A 21,607-nucleotide genomic window follows, 5' to 3' on the forward strand; every position below is an offset into this window, starting at 1 on the left:
AAAGAGTTCATTAACATGCAGGAATATCAAGTCTGGTTTGGGAGCAGAGGCCTCAACCACACCAGCAAGGCATACAAGTTTCTGGAACGCTTAATAGCTAAAAAAAAGGTGAAGTGAAAGATTAGTGGCTAGTATCTTGGGAACCTCTGTTGTGGTTTAAAACCACCATTTGCCTCTGTGTCCTTCCACCCCTGCTTTATTCAAACTACTGCTGTTTAAAACAGCCACTTTCCCTCTCTTTCATTGTCTCTCACTTCTCACTGTACTGAAGTCTCCATCTTCCAATTCTCAGCTGTCTCATATATGACAGAGAAATATGCAAAATCCTCAAATATCCCACAGTACTTTACTCAGACCTCTGTCATTAAAGCCACCCGTCACATGCTAAGATCCATCCCTGCATTACTCAAATTTCTGCTGTTCCTTTAAACTACCACTTCCCCCCTCTCATTGTCACTCCCTTCTGGCTCCAATGCCATGGCCACTGGTTTTCTATACAGTGGTACCTTGGGTTAAGTACTTAATTCGTTCCGGAGGTCCGTACTTAACCTGAAACTGTTCTTAACCTGAAGCACCACTTTAGCTAATGGGGCCTCCCGCTGCCGCCACCACGCAATTTCTGTTCTCATCCTGAAGAAAAGTTCTTAACCTGAGGTAATATTTCTGGGTTATTGGAGTCTGTAACCTGAAGCATATGTAACCTGAGGTACCACTGTAACCTGTCTTCTCTTTTGCTTTTGAATCCCACCCTGGCATTATGCAAATCCAGGATTGTGATACAGCACTCACTACAAATCCTTCAGTGGGGACTGTGCAATGACAGCCATACATTTTGATGTATACAGGAAGATATATTTTATACTCAGACTGGGGAAGATAGACCAATGCTTAGGACAGTCCACTCTGATCAGCAGTAGTTCTCTCAGGTTCCTGACCTGACTACTGTTGATATTTTACCCAGCAACTCCCATTTTATGTCAAAATAAATGCTAGAGCTTACAATATATAACTCTTAGCCCTGTAAAAATTCACAACCAACAAGTCATATTTTTAAATAGTATTGACCCACTTGCCAGTGCAGCTTGCTATCCTATTTGCTTCACATTAAATATAGATAAATGCCACAATCTAGCATGGGGTTAGCCATGCTTAAAACTCCTTTGAATTCAATTGAATTTAAGTGTTTACCTGGTGCACTGTATTATGGCCTTTTAGATTTAAATTCCTACCTTCTCTTTATTTCAGATTTGTTGTGTTGACTCAATTTTCAAATTTAATTTTACTTTTTCTTTGTCTCTATGATACTTCAAAATAACACTAGAACAATAAACTATAGAAACAAGGCTAATCTCCCTTTCCTGAGCAAGATTCTGGAGCCAGTAGTCACAGCCCAGATCCACACACTTGCCCTTTTAAAATGTGGTGGGGTTTTTTGGGGGGGAGCTTATTGGGTTGTTTTTATTTTGATTATGTATTTTGTAGTTTTATATTTTGATTTTATTCTGTGAACTTCCCTGAGACCTCTGGGTATAGGGCGGTATATAAATTCAATAAATAATAATAATAAAGCTAGCCTTGTCAATTTCACTAAAAGGATAGCATTAATTTGTCTCCATTACTGCCGTGCACCATGCAAAGGAAGGATATGTAATTTAAGAGGAATATAATACTCTTTGCCATTATCTGGTAAATACAATGATACTATTTAAATGGAATAATTGCTCTTGGTCACAAGGAACAATAACAAAAAGTTGAGAGGGAAATGAAACATTTGTATATGTGGAGAGAGCTAGTAGTATAAAACAGTCCACCCAAATATGTCGGAGGAAAATGGTCCTTGGGATGCATTATTATGGACCCATATATGGATGTCAGTTTGCAACAGTGTGGTTGGCAAGAATATGGATGCACTGGATTTCTAAAAAAATTCAGGGAAAGGTCATTAACACAAAAGGATCCAGTTAGGTAGCCATATATTTCTGTATGCTGTTCCCCAGTCACTTCCACCAACTGGATCTATTAATGCATTATTTACCTTTAACTACACAGGTATAAATTGTAGAGTACAGTTATACAAAAACAGCAGTATCATATAGATAAGATTTCACTATCATACAAAAATAACCAAGGATAAAGATCAGTATTCAAAAAGTAGTAGAATATATAAACTTAAGAAGAAGAAGGAGAGAGAGAGAGAGAGAGAGAGAGAAAACCAGGCATGTTCAATATGCTAAGATCATTAATATGCAAGAAACCATTGGAAACATTTAATAGGAATTCTGCTCCAACAGGGCTTGTTGGTTTATCACTATTTTTGACATGTATTTAGAATCATAGAATCAAAGAATCTTAGAACTCTAGAGTTGGAAGGGACCTTGAGGATCATCTCATTTAACCCACTGCAATGCAGGGATCTCAACAAAAGCATCCCTGCAGGACACATGGCCACCCAAACTCTGCTTAAAAACTTCCAAGGAAGAAGAGTCCACCCACTTCCAAGTGAGTCTGTACCACTGTCAAACAGCTCTTACCTTAAGAAAGTTCTTCCTGGTGTTTAATCAGATTCTTCTTTCTTGTAACTTGAAGCCATTGCTTTGGGTCCTGTCCTCCAGAGCAGGGAGAAAACAAGTTTGCTCCACCTTCCATGTGACAGCCCTTGAGATATGACAGCCATCTTCAAATATCTACTGTCAATTTCCTCTTTTCCAGGCTAAACATAGCTGGACCCTCAATCACGGTTTCTTCCTGAAATGGCTACAACCAATCAGCAAAAGAGAGACAAAGTAAAAAAAAAAACCTGATTTCTCTGAACTTTTACTCCCTGATTTGTGCAGTCTCTCCTGCTCTCTGATTCGTCCAATCTCCCTCCCTCTCTCTGTGGTTTCTGCCTCAAAATGGCTGCTGCCAACCAGCAAAGCAGAAATATTCAAGGAAGTAAGGAAGTTGAGAGATCAGCTTAATTAATCTGTGGAGCATATGGTGAGGTTTTGGCATATTTTTTAATGTCTGCATAAGTGAATTTTTGGATAAATAGCATGTGGTTAGCAAGACCTGAGTACATTGCTAAATTTTCAGTTGTATTAAGCCACTAACCTAAGCATCATGCAATACATTGGTATTTCAGGCATAATAACAGGCATATTCCTCTTGGTCAGGGGCATAGCTGTCAACTTTCAGATTTGAAAATAAGGGATCAGCAGCCTCGAAAATAAGTGATAAGCAGCCTCACCTGTCCCGGGGACTGTCTACGGGATATCTAACAATCCGTGATAGCAGAGGGGAGCAGCGGGAAACGGTGCTGGAATAAGGGAATTTCCCGCAAAAAAAAGGAAGGTTGACAGCTATGGTCAGGGGTCAGCAAACTTTTTCAGCAGGGGGCCGGTCTACTGTCCCTCAGACCTTGTGGGGGGCCAGACTATATTTTGAAGGGAAAAAATGAACACAATCCTTTGCCCTGCAAATAACCTAGTGGTGCATTTTAAATAAAATCACACATTCTACTCATGCCAGACCGTCCGTTGGCTGGATTAAGAAGGCGATTGGGCCAGATCCAGCCCCTGGGCCTTAGTTTGCCTACCCATGCTCTTGGTAGTTTGAATATTTCCACTGAAATCTGTCAGCTGGAGCAAAAGATATTTGATTTGCAGAAAATGGAACTTTGTTTTCATTTGAGGCTATCCTTCTCTTTGAGGCTTTGTATTTAGTTGTGTTGCAAAATGCATCCACTCACCAATGGAAGTATAACATACCATTATGCACTTACAAGATATGACTGCAAGGTAGTGGAGGGCTTGCCTCCTTTTCCTTTAAGTCACTTTTTGCTTTTGCCTGCTGGCAGCCATAAATTGAGATAATATTCCACAGTGCCAGTATATTACTTAGAAGGATTCCCCCCCCATCACAAATGATGCTGCAAAAAAGATGGGTGTTCATTTTTGTGTGTTTTGTACATGATATGTTCTGTCATTCAAGCCGTAAGGGAGTTATTCTTATTGTTCATCCGCTTCAGTAAAACTGTAAGATTTTGGGTAGTCTTCACCTGATTTACTCCTATATAAACACTGATTTTTCTGTTGGATAAGATGCTTTCCGTAATGAAGAATAAGGCTCTGTAAGGTTTTAGTGTAATATGTAAGTGAAAAGCACTCCAGCCATCAGTTCAGATATATGAGTTTAGACACTGGAACTCATATTTAACTGTAGATTCCTCAGGTAAAAGAAGATAAGGGAGGACAGCAATATACACCCACAGAAAAAGAACAGTAGACTTGGAGGTGGGGAACAGATTTCAGGTTGAAAATTCCAGAATTTAATACTTCACAGTTCAGTGTTCACTACTAGCACAACCCATCATCAACCAATTGGAAGTTTGAGTTTCGAGGACCATTGAACACTGAACATTCGCAATGTACTGCAATTACAGGAGCAATTGTGCTAAATAACTTTGTGCTGATAGTGCATGAACATGTGCATTTTTCTCATCAGCTTTCCAAATTTAGCATTTCTTCCTGTCGGAGACGTTGACTGCTCACCAGACTGGGATACTGAATGCTTTAGGTCATAGAGTTATTGCTTCACTAACTTCAAAAACATGCCTGAACCCATTTACTTATCTTGCTGAAGTGGCAGTATTTCTATTTAGTGTTTTCTTTTGACATTTAACTATTACATTTGTATTTCATGGAGCAGTGCAGTGCCGAGATTTGACACTTGAAGATATACATTTAGTGTAAATTGAGGACTTTTGTGGCTGTAGTCCATATTTGCCTCAGTTTAAATGCAAGTAGAGATTACTGCCCGCCCACCCCGCTTCTTTTCTCAAAGTGATAAATACCTATTACTACTGGACAGCATTGTATCACATCAAGTAAGATAGCAATAGTTTTTCAGGCCACAGAATATTCATTTTGAGTTTAGTGCCATATATATATTTCCTAAGGATATAAGCATAAAACACTTACTCAATCAACAACTGACTTCTCATGCACAGTTATTGGGGAAACAATTGTGGAGAAAACCACATATCGTGGTAAAAAGTGTTTAGAATCTGCACCTATTAGGCAATTCAGTCTATATATTGGTAATGAGAAATGAACTCTGGAATGGAAATATGTGCATGCGTGTGTGTGTGTGTGTGTGTGTGTGTGTGTGTATTCTGTGTTGGAGGGCCACATTGGTCATGGCATTTTCACAGTAGATGGCAATTGTGTGACCTTTGTGAAAGGAAATTGTGGGGTTGCCCCAGTTCCCAAAAGACAGGTGCTTATATCCATCAAAATCTAAATTTTCTTTTCTCTTAAACAGATAGAACACATGGCATTTACATTTTTATGGGACCATTATAAAAAGCTTTAGTGAGATCAACAAAATGATCAAGCAGTTTAAAACTATATACAGTGGTACCTCGCAAGACGAATGCCTCGCAATACAAAAAACTCACTAGACGAAAGGTTTTTCCGTTTTCGATTTGCTTCGCAAGACGAATTTCACCTATGGGCTTGCTTCGCAAGACGAAAACGTCTCGCGACTTTGTTTCCTTTGTCTAAAAACAAAGACATGTTTTGTTTATAAAGTTAATTTATTTTCCCTTCAATTTTGGAACTGCTCTTTACAGTATGTGTGACTTTAAAGAGCAGTTAATAAACTGTTGTTGTACCAAATTTGGCTTTGTTTGGACTTTTTTTGACCATAGGAACGCATTAATTGATTTTCAATGCATTCCTATGGGATTTCGTGATTCGCAAGACGAAAAATTCGTTAGACGACAAAACTTGCGGAACGAATTAATTTCGTCTTGCGGGGCACCACTGTACTGAGAACAGGGGAAAGACCTTCTAGCTCTGGAAATTCAAAATCCCTTCATCAAATATTCCACTGACCTAAAATGTTTAGATGTTATCCAGGCACTAAATCCCAATAAAGGGTTATTTAGAAATCCTACTTTGAATATAAAAGATAATATAACCTTTTGAAAGGGATCTTACAAAATAATATATGTACAGTGGTACCTCGCAAGACGAATGCCTCGCAAGACGAAAAACGCGCAAGACGAACGAGTGTTCCGTTTTTTGAGTCGTTCCGCAAGACGAATTTCCCTATGGGCTTGCTTCGCAAGACGAAACGTCTTGCGAGTTCTTGCGAGTTTGTTTCCTTTTTCTTAAAGCTGCTAAGCCGTTAATAGCCGCTAAGCCACTAAGCCGTTAATAGCTGCTAAGCCGCTAATAGCCGTGCTTCGCAAGACGAAAAAACCGCAAGGCGAAGAGACTCGCGGAACGGATTAATTTTGTCTTGCGAGGCACCACTGTACAGAGAAATCTATTTTCTACAGATACATAAGTATAAAAGTTGTCTGATAGAAACCCACTTTGGGAAACTCTGGTCTTGGATATTCCAGCCAACCCTCCTCTTTAATATTTCTTTCTCTTCTTGTTTCCTGTCTTCCAACTATATTTCCCAGCAGGGGGCGCCCTAAGTGTACTTGACTACAAGCAAGAGACCAGCTTGATATTTGAGAGCAGATAGCTTTATCACATTATTTTGTGGGTGTTACCTACATTACAATATTGGCATTCTTGTGAGGTTGGGAGGGTGTCAGTCTGGATGATGTCCTGAATCCCTTCCAGTTATTGGTGCCTTGTATCCAAGGAGGGTTAGAATCCAGTAGAGGAGGTTGCTGAACCAGTCATGCAAGTTTCTATCTAAGATATTGGTATTAGCTGACCACTTAAGTGCCCTGATCAGCATCTCAGAGAATGAAGTAGGTTGCAATACCTACAGCTAAGTAGTGGGGAACCACAGGTCAAAGTGGGGCTGGACTAGACAGTTGTGTGTGAGAGAGCAAAAGGCTAGACGCTTCAGACAGAGAGACCTGTTTTGCTGTGTGCTAGATCCAAAGCTGTGACTAATGGAGAAGCAATATCTTTGGGAGTGTTACTGCTATGAGCCCCTCCATCCTATGCTTGGGTTATATATTTGTGTAAATAAAGCCATATATCCTAAAAACAGCACAGCCTCTGCTGACCTTCATCCTGAGGAAGCTAAACCCTGGGTAAGTGCTGGAAGCCCTGTAGTGTCTCCCTGCTTGGAGAGTGGGATGGTATGTAACAGTATTATATCATGTAGATGCCTGCAGGAGCCAGACATCATCAACTTAGCTAAATCCCTTTTTGTTGCCTCTTCTTCCCTGTCACCATGCCCTTTAACCATGTTTTCTGTTTTCTTCATGTTAATCAAGACCCTTGCAAGAAGGACAAGCCAGTGTTTTTCCCAACAGGAAACTTGGTATGAGGGTTCTAAGGAACCTAGAGTAGAAACTGGACTTTGGTTCAGGGGCTCCTTACAAGGGCTTGTTTGTTTTGGTTACAGGACTCCTTTCAGAAAAACAGAATAAACTTCTGTTTTCTCAGTCTCTCCAATTCAGCCAGTTTGCTACATGGAGCCCTGAAGTCATGTCATGGTGAAATTAAGGAAATATAGTGGTACCTCGGGTTAAGTACTTAATTCGTTCCGGAGGTCCGTACTTAACCTGAAACTGTTCTTAACCTGAAGCACCACTTTAGCTAATGGGGCCTCACCGCCGGAGCCCAATTTCTGTTCTTATCCTGAAGCAAAGTTCTTAACCTGAAGCACTATTTCTGGGTTAGCGGAGTGTGTAACCTGAAGCGTATGTAACCCGAGGTACCACTGTATTTTTGCTTTACTCTGTCTTCCTCTGGAAAAGTAATTATTAGCATATCACATCTCCCTCCTGTCTCTACATTTCTCACTTCCCTAACCTCACTGTCTTCCAACTTCAGTCATTTGCATTTGAGCTCCCCACCCCTGCCAGTGCATTTAAAGCTTCCACTATAATTCTACAGGTTCTGTAGCACCCGCACCCACTCCACATAAGGCAATATCTCTGCCTCTGTCTCCATGTCCATGATAGGAACTGTTTAAGTGTAAGCTTATGGTCAAAGAAACACGGGTTAAGTACCCTGTGTAACTTGTAACAACCAACTGCCTTGCTGGGTTTCTTTTTACTATTATATTGGCACTCCAAGCTGCTGACCTATTTTACCTACTGCCCAACAGTTTGTTTAAATATACATTTCATTTATATTCCTGTTGACATTTGTTGGTTCTTGTTAATTCCCCCAAGTAAGCATGACAGTATTGACATTTCTAAATTTGTAGTTGGAACCATTGTGGCAAGCCATGCCTAGAATAAAGATTCCTAGTGCCATATTTCCAAGAATGCATGCATATGCGTGCACATGTTTTCACCATATATATGAGGATAGACACATGATCAGATCTGTTAATATTGTAGTTTTGGTGAGAATTTCGTTAAAGATCTGAAGCAGCCTCCCTCTCAGGAATAAAATACCTACGCAGCCTAGAAAGAGGCATAACCATTAAACCTGTTTCAGTCTGTACAGTTGATTTTCCTCAAGTGTCTGGAATGCTCTTGCCAATGCTACATGTTCAGCTGTTTAGTTTAAAGTGTAATTTATTGATATATTCTACAATATGTGGGAACTATTTCAACGAAAGCAGTAAATTGTAGATTGAACTGGTCTGTTGTACTGCTGCTTTTACGGGTTTCAGTATATCATATCTTCATGCATAATCTTTAAAGTTCAGTTTATGAAACGAATAGCTTACTGACCTGTTCGCCCCAGTTGTAGAAAAGTACAAGTATTGCTGTATGATGGTAGTATAAAAGCAGGGTGTATTAGCCCAAAACATTCTTTTGAGCTGCCATGCTGACAATATTAGTATAAAGTTTTATCAAAACAGATGCCAAATGTTTTTATTGTGGCCAGAAATTACCTCATTCTTCTGACGAACTGTTTTGCTTTCTAATTAAAAAGTAAATTAGGCTGAAAATAGAGAGTGCTGCAAAGTCTGTTTATGCAGCTTGATAATATTTTTAATCTTAATAGAACTGAAAGAATAAAATGATTGTGATTATTGCCTTGTGTGTGAAACTGATCTTCTGAGAATAAAGGTTTTTATGGCAGTGTAAAATATCTCTTTGCCTGACAAAGGGAAATAATTATCTGGTCGTCTGAAAAGCACAGATTGCACATATTACATAGGTGCTGATGATGGAGGTCTAAATCTTGCTGTGGCCAACACATGGCGTAATGATACTTAAGCTAAGCAAAGGGCAGTAAGTATCCTTTTCTTCCCTGATAGCAGCTATATGTGCATATTTAGCCAAGAATACATCTGAAATTCAGTAATCTCAGAATACTTCTGTGGTTTAATGAGTTAAAGCTTGTAACTACAGACATAGATGACTAAAGTTATAGAGCACTGATGTCTCTTAGATCAAAGGTTAATGGATATTTGGCTTTTCCACCAGCTTAGTGAACTAGCCAACATAATTTTTTAAAATTATTTCAGCCCTAGCACTGTTTTCCTATTTCTTTGTTCTGTGTCATTCTCTGTGCGAGAACTCAAAAGGAACCAAATTGATGTAGAAACTGCTGTTATGAAGCTAACTCAGGGTATAAAATAAATGGCATGACAATTAGTATTTCATTGGTACAGAGTAAGAATTTTTGAAACACTTGGGCATTTCTGTGAAAGTTACTACTGCCTTAATTAAAGACACCATCTCATAAAGAAGATACAAAGCTATTACACATGTCTGAAATTGTATGACCATGGTAAACTGAGCAATTGATCTTTTGGAGTTAATGCATTCTTAGTAATGATAATTTAGTTTTTGGCTGTACAACATGTGGGTGATCCTATAGAAATGGAATAGGTCTGAAAAACATGGAATAATTGACTGCAGATGGGTCTACATTTCCTTTGTTCTTTATTATTTGCTCAGCATAAACACTGACAGATGTGATGGAGCTAAAATGACCCCACTGAAAAAAGAGGGGAACAATCTGTTGCTTGGAACCAATGCACAGAGTTATTTGTTTGAATGCTAATGTTAATCCTTTCGCTTCTTTCCTTCTTATACCTATCCAGCACCTACCCCCTGTTTCAGTTCAGCATAGCATATCTGTTCCCTAGAGAAAGGGCACAAATCAGATCTTCTAGCATTCTGGCACACAAACTCTGTAGAACTTGACATCTTGTGTAAGTCAACTGCCTTGCTTGGATTACTTTGCCTTGGGTAAGGCTCCAAAAAAAGAATAGATGTCCCTAAATGTAAAGCCAAAGAATTTCCAGTTACATTTTAAACATTTCTGTGTTTTAAAGAAAGACTTTAGCTAAATATTGGGACTCTGCAATCTCTCTTTTTTGGATCTCTGATAGATCTGGACTTGACCTACTTTAGATTCAGATATGTAGTTTTACTGCTCACGGCATTCTGAAGCCCATCTTTTTGTTTTGCCCAAACAGAAAGTTACTTTTTCTTATCCCATTAGGCTCACGAGATGTAAACAGGGTAAAACACAGTTCACAATAGCTTGCTGAGTTGTGTATCCATGTTTTAATAAGGAGAGATTAGAAGTCAAAGAAAGTACAGATGTTTTCTACCATAAAATCTTTCCAGAGGAATTGAAAAAGTATGGGAATGTATATATGACCAGTGATTACCATCAGCTGAAGAGGAATATGCTGACAATTCGCTTTAATATTTTGTGCCGGCAGTCACTAAAGGATGCTTGTTGACAGTGATCAGTATTCTGCTGTCATGTTCTGTGTCCCCTTATGAATACCTTGGTTCAAAAGGCTACATTTTGTCTGGGAAAGTGAGCTAGTAAGGATCTAGCAAACCAGAACAAAGTGTACTTGAATGTTTCGTTCAGAAACCCTCTACAGTGGTGCCTCGCAAGACGAAATTAATTCGTTCCGCGAGTTTTTTCGTCTAGCGAATTTTTCGTTTTGCGAAGCACGGTGTCGGAAATGTTTTGGAAAAGCTTCAAAAATCACCAAAAACCTCAAAAAAGGCTACTACACCGTGTTCTATGAGTTGCTCCTCGAAGTCAAGTCGCAACTGTATTAATGGTGTTAAGAAAAAGGAAACAAACTTGCAAAAAACACAAGACGAAAACGAAGCAAGCCCATAGGGAAATCCGTCTTGCGAAGCAGCTCAAAAACCGCAAAACCCTTTCGTCTAGCGAGTTATTCGTCTTGCGAGGCATTCGTCTTGCGGGGCACCACTGTATTTAAAAGGAAAAGAGAATATCCAGATACTCTATACAAGGAATGAGGAACCTATGGACCTTCAGATATTTGTTGGCCTAAAACATCCATCATAAGTAAAGCTCTACGGAATCTGAAGAAAGATCCATCTAGTCCAGTGTCCTGTTCTCACAGCAGCCAACCAGATGCTGATGGGACCTCACAAGAAGGAAATGAACACAGCAGCACTATCCACTATCCCTGGCAACTGGTACACAGAGTCATGCAGCCTCTGGTTCTGGAGGCAGTAGTTTTTGATAGCTGTATCTTCCATGAATGTCTCTAACCCCCTGTTAAGGTCATCCATGTGAAAAAAGTCCTGCGCACATAGCATGTGTGCACCTTCTAGATTGATTGATTGATTGATTGGTTGGTTGGTTGGTTGGTTGAATGAATGAATGAATGCATGAATGAATGAACTGGGGAACAGAGATATATGCAATCCCACTCTTGCTCTCCAAACATTCAGTGTGTGAAGATCATGGAGGTGTGCTTGAAAAAATATTACAGAAACTCATTCTTGTTAGATCTAGCTAAATGCCAAGTGGAGCCTTCATAGACAAAGGTAGAATATCTGAATACAGAGGCAGAGAGGGGCAGAGAGCAGCAGGTGACGTCACCTATTTATTTGCCTTGCTCATGAGCTTCTAGATGCTGACTTCCTTGGAAAAGGAGTTATGAACTAGGTCAATCTTTCTCTTGCGCTCTCTGTAACTCAATGAAAGAGACAACGTATTCTCTTAAGGATACTGAAATATTCCATTAAACAGATGTGATAGAAAGTTAGAATATTTTATGTTTCTTGTTTAGTGCTTTGATTTATTTTATAGCATGATGAATTACCTGTGGAAATGCAATGTTATAGGAACAGTGGAAATAGCCGATAAATAGGGAAGCAAATTAAGAAGTTTATACACAAATAATCTTATTAGGTTTAGGGCAGAGCTACTGACTTTGGGATAAAGTTGCATTTTATTTGGGAATTGTCTTGCTCACTAACAGACACTGTAATTCTCATTCAAAGAAAGGGAGTTCTTAAATCATCAGAATATCTTTCCTGTAGTTTATAGGTGTCTTTCTCAGGATACACACATGATAATTTATTGGTACTTAAAGTAACCCCTATGTTCAACAAGTTTTGATGCAAATACATGCAGTTTTATTTGGAGTTAGAAGATAATGGCCTCCCGCCCCCCTCACACCCAGACTCACACCCAGACTGCCCATATATTGGCTTATATTTTAAGTAAGAAGACAATGAATATACCAAATCAGTGAATCATCAGACCTTGTGCCCTGACCCGGGATAGTGTCAGGTAAAGGGCCAGGAGGTTTCCCTCATACCTTCACCATCTTAGGCTGCCTGCAGTTTCCTAGCTTGATTTCACTCTCAGATCTTTGATATTTTAATAAAATTGTGCTAGTTAACCCCAGTTATGTCTCACATATACATTCCAGGTGAGGGGTTTTAGTTGGAGGGGAGGAAACGTTAGTACCCATGGCATGCCTGTCTCTCTGCGGCCACCCCTCGCTCCACAGCTAATACCAATTTTGGGGACAGAGGGACAGAGAGATTGAAGTTGGAGAAATGGGACTGAGGGGTGGAGTGGAAGGCTTAAACTTCATTATTCAAATCATGTGCAACCAAGCAAGTTAATTAGGAAAAACAGTTCAAGTGAACTGCACACTGTTAATTCTAAAACATTTACAAGTCTTCTTAATTATATAAGTAAGCACCAGATCTAAAATGAGAGGTAGGGGAGGCTCCTTTTACTGAAAGTGAAAGCATTGGAAAATCCAATCACAGGTCTTTCTCATCACTTGCAGTTGGTGCTTTCATTTGCAAATTAACTATGCGCCACAGTTCATACCCTGGTTTCTTTGGATCGTGCTGAATCATCCTACCACAAGGTATAAGGGGCACAGATTTTGTCCTTTGTCACACTATTACAGTAGCAGAAAGAGTAGGCACATTGTCAATTGCTTTGGCATGCTCATCTATGTCTCCAGTGTAGCACTCTTATGAGAAATGGCTGGGGCATAATATACTACCACCACCATATTAAAATAATATTCCTTGTGAAAGACTGAAGAAACAGTACTAAGGAGAACCTTTCCTGTAGGGACAAAGTTTCTCTTTCTTGCCCCTGAAGAAAAAAACCCAGAAATTTCTATTGTTCATACCACATTTCGCCTCAATATCTACAACCTGTGATTTCCCTGTAGAAGCATGGGTGGTGGTGGTTGTGTGTCAGAGATTGTCCATGCGACATGTACCTTTTGCTTTTTGGTAGACTGTTGTTTGTTTTCAGTCTCCGGTGTGACAGGGTATCCTCCCCACTCCCTTCAGACATTTAATTGTGATGACTGAGGCATACTAAGAATTCGGCAAAAGGGTCTAGAAGTCAAACCTATTGCTCCCTGCATAAACTATTAGCTATAAAAGCAAGCATATGTCATTAGGCATCCATTGCAAGGTAGTCGGAGAAAGGAGAAAGGACAGAAGGTTTAGCCTTTTGGCTAAAAGGCAACGAGCCAAAAAAGAGAAATGTATTGATAGTATTGAATAAAAGGAACAGAAAACACCGGAAAGAAAAATGGTCTCTCTGCTGAATTTCCATTCTCTGAGCTGACATAATGCCTGAATGCATAATGCATGAGTAATGAGTTCTGTAGTGGTGCAGCAAGACGATATTTGCATTGCATGCTCCATCCTACCTGGGCCTGATCCAAACTCAAATAAAAGAATAGAGAGACATTCCATACAATGATTCTGGAGGCTGTGGTGTTTCAGCATTTAATCCTGGCTGCTTTAGGTAGTAGAGATATTGGACTGATGCAATAATTGAGGTAGCATGAACCAACTGTATATATGGAAAAGGCTATTCAGCACAAGGAGAAACTGAATGAACACAATCAGCCAGGGGGGGGGGGAAAGTTAGGAGTAGCTGAAACTGCCCTATCCCACCATGCTGCATTTGGGTGGACTGCAGAATGAAATCATTCCACTGGGCTAAAGTGGCTTGCAGAAGCCAGGGTTGTCAGAATATATTTCAGAAAGAACAGAAGCAAAATATATAGATTTCTAAAATACTTTGTATGTATGTAAAAAATGATGTTGAGTAGATTTTAGATATTTTATTTCACTGTCAATTTTGTCCTATACAGCTTAGGCTCTCGATATCTAAAATCCAAATTGCTTCCCTTACTAAAGGCTAATGATTTGCTGCTAAAATCTAGAATCTGAAATAATTTTCTTCTAAAGGATGCTGGCTGTTAAATATATTTCCTGTCCTGAGGCTGTATTATTGCTCATATGTTAATTTATGTAAACATCACTTTTGAAAAACAAGGAGGTTGAGCTTACCCAGCACATAACTAGTTGTTAAAATTTAAGTTGATCCAGGTAGTCGTAATCTCAATCTGTCTGAAAAGGTGTAGTCAAGTTCTGTTCTTTCTTACTTGAATTCCTTATGCCAATAAGCCTTTGCCATTCTCTAGAAAGGAGCTGTTATTTTTATTCACCTCTACCTACGTAGCAGGGAGAACCAAATGAAACATGTCCCAGGAGTGTTGAATCTCAACTGTATAAACATGGCACATATCAGTGAGTCATTATAATTAATCTAAATGGGCTCTGATGTGACCTAGCCTATTTCCTTCCCCGCAGATAGAAATGAAACAAACCAAAAAAACCCAAATAAAATCCCAAGGCCACATTATGATTTCATATCAGAATGTTAATACTGACATGAATACTGAACTGAAACAAGGCAATGAGTAATTTTAATCAGGAAATATAATCCAAGTATTCAAAGGACTAGATTGTATTCATAACCAGTTACTGCTTAACAGTAATGCGAAGAATCTAGTGGGAATCAGTGATGTGGAGAAAGGAAAATACTAATTTTTCTTCAACTAACATTTGTTGGAATGATGATTACCAATTCTAATGACTTGTTTGTAAATAGGCAAAAGCTTTCATTCTAATAATGTACTTGCCTGGTGAACAACATAATGGGGTCATCCCTTTTGTTGTGATCTGGTCCCTCAGCTTTTGCTAGAACACTGCAGTGATTATCATAATGTGTTTTTAGTGAACTCTGTCAGCAGAGCAAGGTATGGCTCATCAGACACTCATTGGGGATAAATGTTAGATTTAATATTCTTATCAGGCTGTTCGAGCTTAGCAGTCACTGACCCTTTCCCCACTCATATCAAAGTTGCTCACACTCCTACTGGCTTCAGTGGCTTATGGAAAAAAAATATTCTGTGCTGCATGTCTGACTGCACTTGAAAAGGATTCGAGCCAGAACAACAGAAAATGACAGGGACTAAATGTCCCCATGGTAATCAGGGCACATTTATCAGGTGAGTTTCACCAACTAATTCAAATTAATCCAATTTTTTCACTTGTCTTATTGTATTTTGAGTAATTTGAATATCTTAGATATCACTAGTATCACCCTTAATGCATTGGCAATCTGTGCTGCATTAGAGAAAACTTTCAAAAGCACTTGTAGTTTTTAACATTCAAATTTAACACTGCTATACCATCCTTTAGTTCAGCAATCTACACATGAATTACATTAATGCTATTTCATTTTCCAAATAAATGTATTTATCTTAGTGTTTTTATACTGTAAACTGCCCTGTGATCCCTGGATAAAGGCTGGCATATAAAAATAAATAAATGGAATGGTTATGAAATGTAATGTTACAAAAAATGTGATTGGATGTCATGTGAAGCCTGTGAAACAATGCAAATGGAAAACATGTACTGGTGACAATCTACATTAGTTTAAGATTCCTATGTGTTTTATCGACAACATTTGTATGTGGCACAAAAGCTCCAAAGTTTTGTTCAAACCTCCAGGGTGAAAACACACTTAAAGGTTCTGGGGAAAGCATGATGCTGGCAAAGTCTCTGACTTTTGTAGCATATGATATGTTACATTACGTCTCACACTTTGGGTGTGTGTGTGTGAATGAATAACTGTATTCAGAAAGGAACAGTAAATCAGAAATGTTCAGAAGGAACCAGGCTGGATACAGACTAGGTTATACTCTTTAGAACTAATGTGTACTCAAAGCATGACTATGTTTATTAATTTACTTTCTTTAATGAGAACATAAAATGCTCCATTTTGTGTTGACAAGAGACTTTCAATTTAATTTACAATGTAAAAAAGAAAATTGAGGATTAAAAAAATCGCCCTGGTACTGAAGGTCTATCATATCTCTTCTCCCAGCCACTGAGGAACTGGACTCAAGAGGAAGGATTTAGCATAGTCAACATCAGGTGGACCAACTCTAGCCTTTGCTACAATACAGAAAAATGCTCTGGAGTATAAAAGAAAGGATCGCCATCTAGGTATGTCCTCAGCACTAAGACTGGGCAGGGTTGAAGATATATGAAAGACTGGACCATTGCTTATGTGTTTGTGCATCCAGACCCTGCAGATTTACAAAATATCTTCTCCAAATATTATCTGTTTTCTGAACAGAAAGCTCTTAGGGTTTGATTCCAGAAGTTATGATATTTCTCAAAGAAATAAATAACTACATCCTCTAAAGCATTTCCAAAGGATTTGCAGGACTCTAGGATTTGATGAAATATATCCTAAGGAATGTTTGAAAATGCTGGACTAACACCTTGGGGCAAGAGGCCTACAAAGCCATACAATTTCTTAAAATAAAATAACACTTCTTGATGTTTATTTTAAATACATCTGATCTATTTTTCCTAAGTCTCTAAATTGTGGGTTTGACTACAAATGAGCATTGTTTTGCATTAGATGTAAACCTTTATCCCCATTTGACAATGTACATAAGCTTTGGGAATCTATTTTCTAAATGTAGGGCCTGAATACATTTCTCTACTGTTTCAAAATAAATTATATATGGCTCATAGTATGAAGATGTTACAATTTCTAATAGTTAATGCTTCCTCAACATTAGGGACAGACAAATCTGTCAATATCAGTTGAACATTTTTCCAATTAAGTTAGGTTTACCATTTTCATGCTTTGCAATCAGATTGCTTTGATTTTTAAAGTCCTCAAATTAATTTTTCAGCATTTTACTGTGGATTTCTCCTACTATCCACATTTTTGCAAGCACATTTTCCTAACAGAAGAAGTTGTCTCATATCAAATCAGGCCACCGGTCGATCTGGTTCAGTATTGTCAACATTGACCAGCAGCAACTCTCCAAGGTTTCAGGTAGGAGTGATTTCCAGACCTACCTAGAGATGCTGGGAACTGAACCTGGGACCTTCTGATTGTGGTTGGTGTTCTGTTACTGAGCTATGTTCCTTTGTAATATACTGCAGTTTTGTATATTAGGGCCAGTGCTATTTTTCTAGAAAAAGCGGTGCCGGAACTCGCCATGAACCCCTCCCTTGTTCTCTTATAATGGCAGTGGTGCCCATCTGAGAGGTGCCAGAACTGAGTCCCGGCGAGTTCCTGCTGTTGGAGAAAAGCCCTGATTGGGGCCTTTCTGCACTTACCACTTGCAGTGGTGTAGTTGCTGTTTGATCCAACATTTTAAAGCGTAAGTTGATAGCTGATTGTTTGCACTTTTGGTCACATGTCACTGTCATTAGAATGTGCAGGGTTTTCTTTCCACACTAATAGCGGGTTGTGCCCAAATTGAGAAAAGTTCCGTGGCTGGACTTCCGGAGGCGGCGCGAAACGAGTAATGGCGGTCCTCTTTGCGCAGCAAAGAGGGGCTCCGCAGAAAAGGGTTGTTCGCTACGGCGAAGCGACGACCCATTAAGTTAAACCACGAGCAGAGTGAGCTCGTGGCCGTGGGATCCGGCGGGCACCGAGAGCGACCCCCAAAACGAAGAAGGGACCCCGTAAGGGGCTCCGGAAGCGCGGAGGGGAAGCGGTGCTGTGGATTCATCGCTCTTTCTGCGGGAGTGAAGCCGCGCGGCTGTTACCGATGAGCGCCGACCTTTCTTCTTTCACATTGGATTACAAATTAACTACTCGTGAGTAGGATTTATTTGAGATTGGATTACAAATTCGTGAATTCGGCTGAAAGCGGGAGACGAGAAAAAGGAAGTCCGTCTCCCGGAGGTGCTTAATGATCAAAGGCAAAGGAACTGACAAGCTGGAAACAGTACAAAAGGGTTTTTAAATGAGAGACAGCATACGTCTGGAGAAGTTGGAAACTGAAGGGAAAGGCAAGTTATCTTTATTTTCCTGTTATCGTGTCTACTCTGTTCGGGGTTTCTCCTCCGTTAGACTTCTAAAAACTTTAAAGACTTGAAAACCCCTAGTCCCGGACTTGCAGCGGGCAAAAGGTTGTGTTGCGGATACACTTACAAAGCTGAAACAGATACTTAGAGGCATTACCGGTGGATACAATTAAGCAACTGTATTTTGCACCTTTTAAGAAACTATTGTGGCAAAATTGAGAGGGCTCTGCCAGAGGGAAAAGATCTTCTCTAAAGACACTGGTTAATTTATCTAATTGTAGGAACTTTAATGGCGACTGAAACTTTGTTTCTTCTTTCATGAACTGAACAACACTCCCCCTAGTGGAGTTTGGGACTTACAATTTCCTGAGAACTGACTTTGTTTTGTCTCTCTGTGGTCTGGTTACTCACTCTGAGGCCTGTCTTTCCCATGGAACTTTTGACAGCTTGACCTTGAATCCAAAGACAGGTGTGGAATGAGTGGGGAATGAGTGGTAAACCAAAAACAAGAGCTGCGTCGAAAGCAGGGAAAGGCAAATTGGTACAAACAACTTTGGTTTCCCAGGCTCGTAGATCTTCAGTCCCTGCGGTTCTACAGGCTGTACCATTACCAACAACCCCAGCTGAAGAATCCGAACAATTAACAAGTGAAGATATGGCAGCTGGGGGATCTAACATTCTCCTAGAGGAAATGTTACAACAATTTGCAATTTTGAACAAAAAAGTGGATGACCAAACTGCAAAAATTGACTTAGCCACATCCTCAATTACCAAACTTTCTGAACAGGTGGCTAAGCATTCACAAGATATTGGAAACCTAAAGGACGTTGTATCCGAAAATCGAAAACTGGCCGAGGCTGCGAATGAAAAAGTAGAAGCAGTAACTAAAGAAGTGGAGGAATTGAAAGGAGAGGTAAGGCCGCTCCATAAACATATTACTGACCAGCAGGCCTATCTGTCTTTGGTGGAACTGCGAAACAGGGAAAATAATTTGAGATTACGCTCTATCCCAGAGATTGAGAAAGAGGACTTGATTGGCTTCTTAACAGCAGAATTTTCTAAATTCTGGGGTATAAACGAAGATACAGACTTTAAAATAACAACTGCATTCAGATTGGGAAGGGCTGCTGGGAAGGACAGACCTAGAGACTGTTTGATTATTTTAAGGACTAAGCAGGAGAGAGACAAGCTACTCGACCTACATTTTAATAAAGCATTTGAGATCCAGGACAGAAGAGCACAAATCTACAAGGATATTCCTAAACAATTACTGGATCTAAGATCTAATTACACTGACCTAGCTGGACTTTTGAGAGGTAACGGAATACCTTACAGGTGGGAGTTCCCACAAGGCCTCTCATTCAAATACAAAGGAAAGAAGACAAAAATCAAAACGAAAGAGGACAGCCAGAAGTTCCTACACGACCACGGAGAAGACTTGCAGAAAGGAGTGGCAGCTACTTGGCCACCACCAGAGTCTGGAAAAGAGTTACCACCCTCGGATTTGGACAAAAAAGAAGACGCCCAACAAGAGTAACAACAGATTGATACAGGATGTCTCTGCAGCTGTATAGTTGGAACATTAACGGCGCGAATTCCCCAGAAAAACGCAAAAGGATCTTCCATATTCTAAAGAAAGAGAATTTGGACATAATTTGCTTGCAAGAAACCCATGTGACCAGGTCACACAGGAAGGTGTTAATAAATAAAAGATTAGGCCAAGAATTTATCTCATCAGATAGAGTCAAGAAGAGAGGCGTGGTGATCTACGCCAAGGAGAATCTATCACCAAAATTTTTGTTTAAAGATGAACAAGGAAGAATCCTGGCTATTGAAATTTCGACTCAAGGAGAAAAAGTTTTGATATTAGGAATCTATGCACCAAATGAGGGGAAATCAGAATTTTATAAGAAGCTGCATGAGACACTACTGGACTATCTGGACTATTCCAACATCATTATGATGGGAGATATGAATGGGGTCGTCTCTACTTTGATGGATAAGTCACAGAATCAGAATCTGACTAAAGATGGAAGACTACCAAAAACTTTCTTTGAACTAACTGACAATATGGACCTAATTGATTTATGGAGGACGAGAAACCCCCTAGGTAAAGAAGGAACTTTCTTTTCTGAGGCCCACCTGTCATGGACAAGAATCGACCAAATCTGGGCAACTAGAGGGCTGGCACCTAAGACTACAAAAATAGAAATCTGCCCAAAGACTTGCTCCGACCATAACGCTTTGAAAATGGAAATGAGATTTACTACTGCCGACTCCTTCAGATGGAAAATGAATGACAACCTGTTAAGAGATCAAGAGATTGTAAAGAAGGCCCAAAAAACTTTAAAGGATTATTTTGAAATCAACTTGAATACCTCGGTGGAAAAAAGAATAATCTGGGACGCAAGCAAAGCTGTTATGAGAGGGTTTCTGATACAACAGAATACAATCAAGAAAAAACTTTGGAATAGTAAAAAAGACAAGATATTGGAGAAGATAAGTGATGGAGAGAAAAAATTAAGAGTGAATCCAAAATCAAAAGAGACTTTAAGAGAAATCAAATTTCACCAGTCACAATATGCGAAATTGATTAACCAAGAAGTGGAATGGAAAATCAAACAAATGAAACAAAGATCTTTTGAATCTGCGAACAAATGTGGGAAACTGCTCGCTTGGCAGTTGAAAAAGAGACAAAAATTAAATTATGTCACCAACTTAGAAGTTGAAGGGAAAAACATTCAGAAACCGGGAGAAATTAGAAGGTGTTTCCAGAAATATTTTAAAAAACTGTACACACAAGAATCCGAGGAAGCAACTGAGATAGAACAATTCTTGAAAGATAACGGCCTACCAAAATTATCTCAAGAGAAGAGATCAATCTTGAATTGTAAAATAACACAACAGGAAATCGAGGATGCCATTCAGAATATGCAACTAGGCAAATCACCGGGCCCTGATGGACTCACCTCCAAGTACTACAGGATTTTAAAAGACTACTTGATACAACCATTAATGGAGGTTTGCAACCAGATTATGGGGGGAGGGAGGGCACCAGATACGTGGAAAGAAGCATTCATCACACTGATACCTAAAGTGGAAACTGAAAAGACTCAACTCAAGAACTACCGCCCCATCTCACTCCTAAACGTGGATTACAAAATATTTGCGGATGTTTTGGCTAACAGATTTAAAAAAGTACTAAATGAAGTAATCCATAAGGACCAAGCAGGCTTTCTCCCAGGTAGACATTTGTATGAT

The 21,607-nt window shown here is 39.5% G+C and overlaps 1 protein-coding gene and 2 long non-coding RNA genes across 3 annotated transcripts in view; 2 read left to right on the forward strand and 1 right to left on the reverse strand.

Annotated features, from left to right (window-relative positions):
• Nucleotides 1–2,972, reverse strand: part of LOC309531382 — a 38,289-nt gene extending 35,317 nt beyond the window's left edge. The window contains exon 1 of one of the 2 annotated variants that reach the window (XR_014219277.1): nucleotides 2,532–2,970. This is a non-coding gene — a long non-coding RNA (uncharacterized lncRNA). Of the gene's footprint in view, nucleotides 1–2,531 lie in introns of both variants that reach the window. The other variant, XR_014219278.1, reaches the window with a different exon arrangement.
• The window catches only part of LOC309531354 (uncharacterized protein), a 271,658-nt gene that overhangs the window by 95,352 nt on the left and 154,699 nt on the right, over nucleotides 1–21,607 (forward strand).
• On the forward strand, nucleotides 7,689–17,055 carry LOC309531370. Its single transcript, XR_014219263.1, has 2 exons — nucleotides 7,689–7,719; nucleotides 16,392–17,055. It is a non-coding gene; the product is annotated as an uncharacterized lncRNA (long non-coding RNA).

This window comes from Podarcis vaucheri (assembly GCF_965113315.1).
Source record: "Podarcis vaucheri genome assembly, chromosome: 4".
Taxonomy (NCBI): domain Eukaryota; kingdom Metazoa; phylum Chordata; class Lepidosauria; order Squamata; family Lacertidae; genus Podarcis; species Podarcis vaucheri.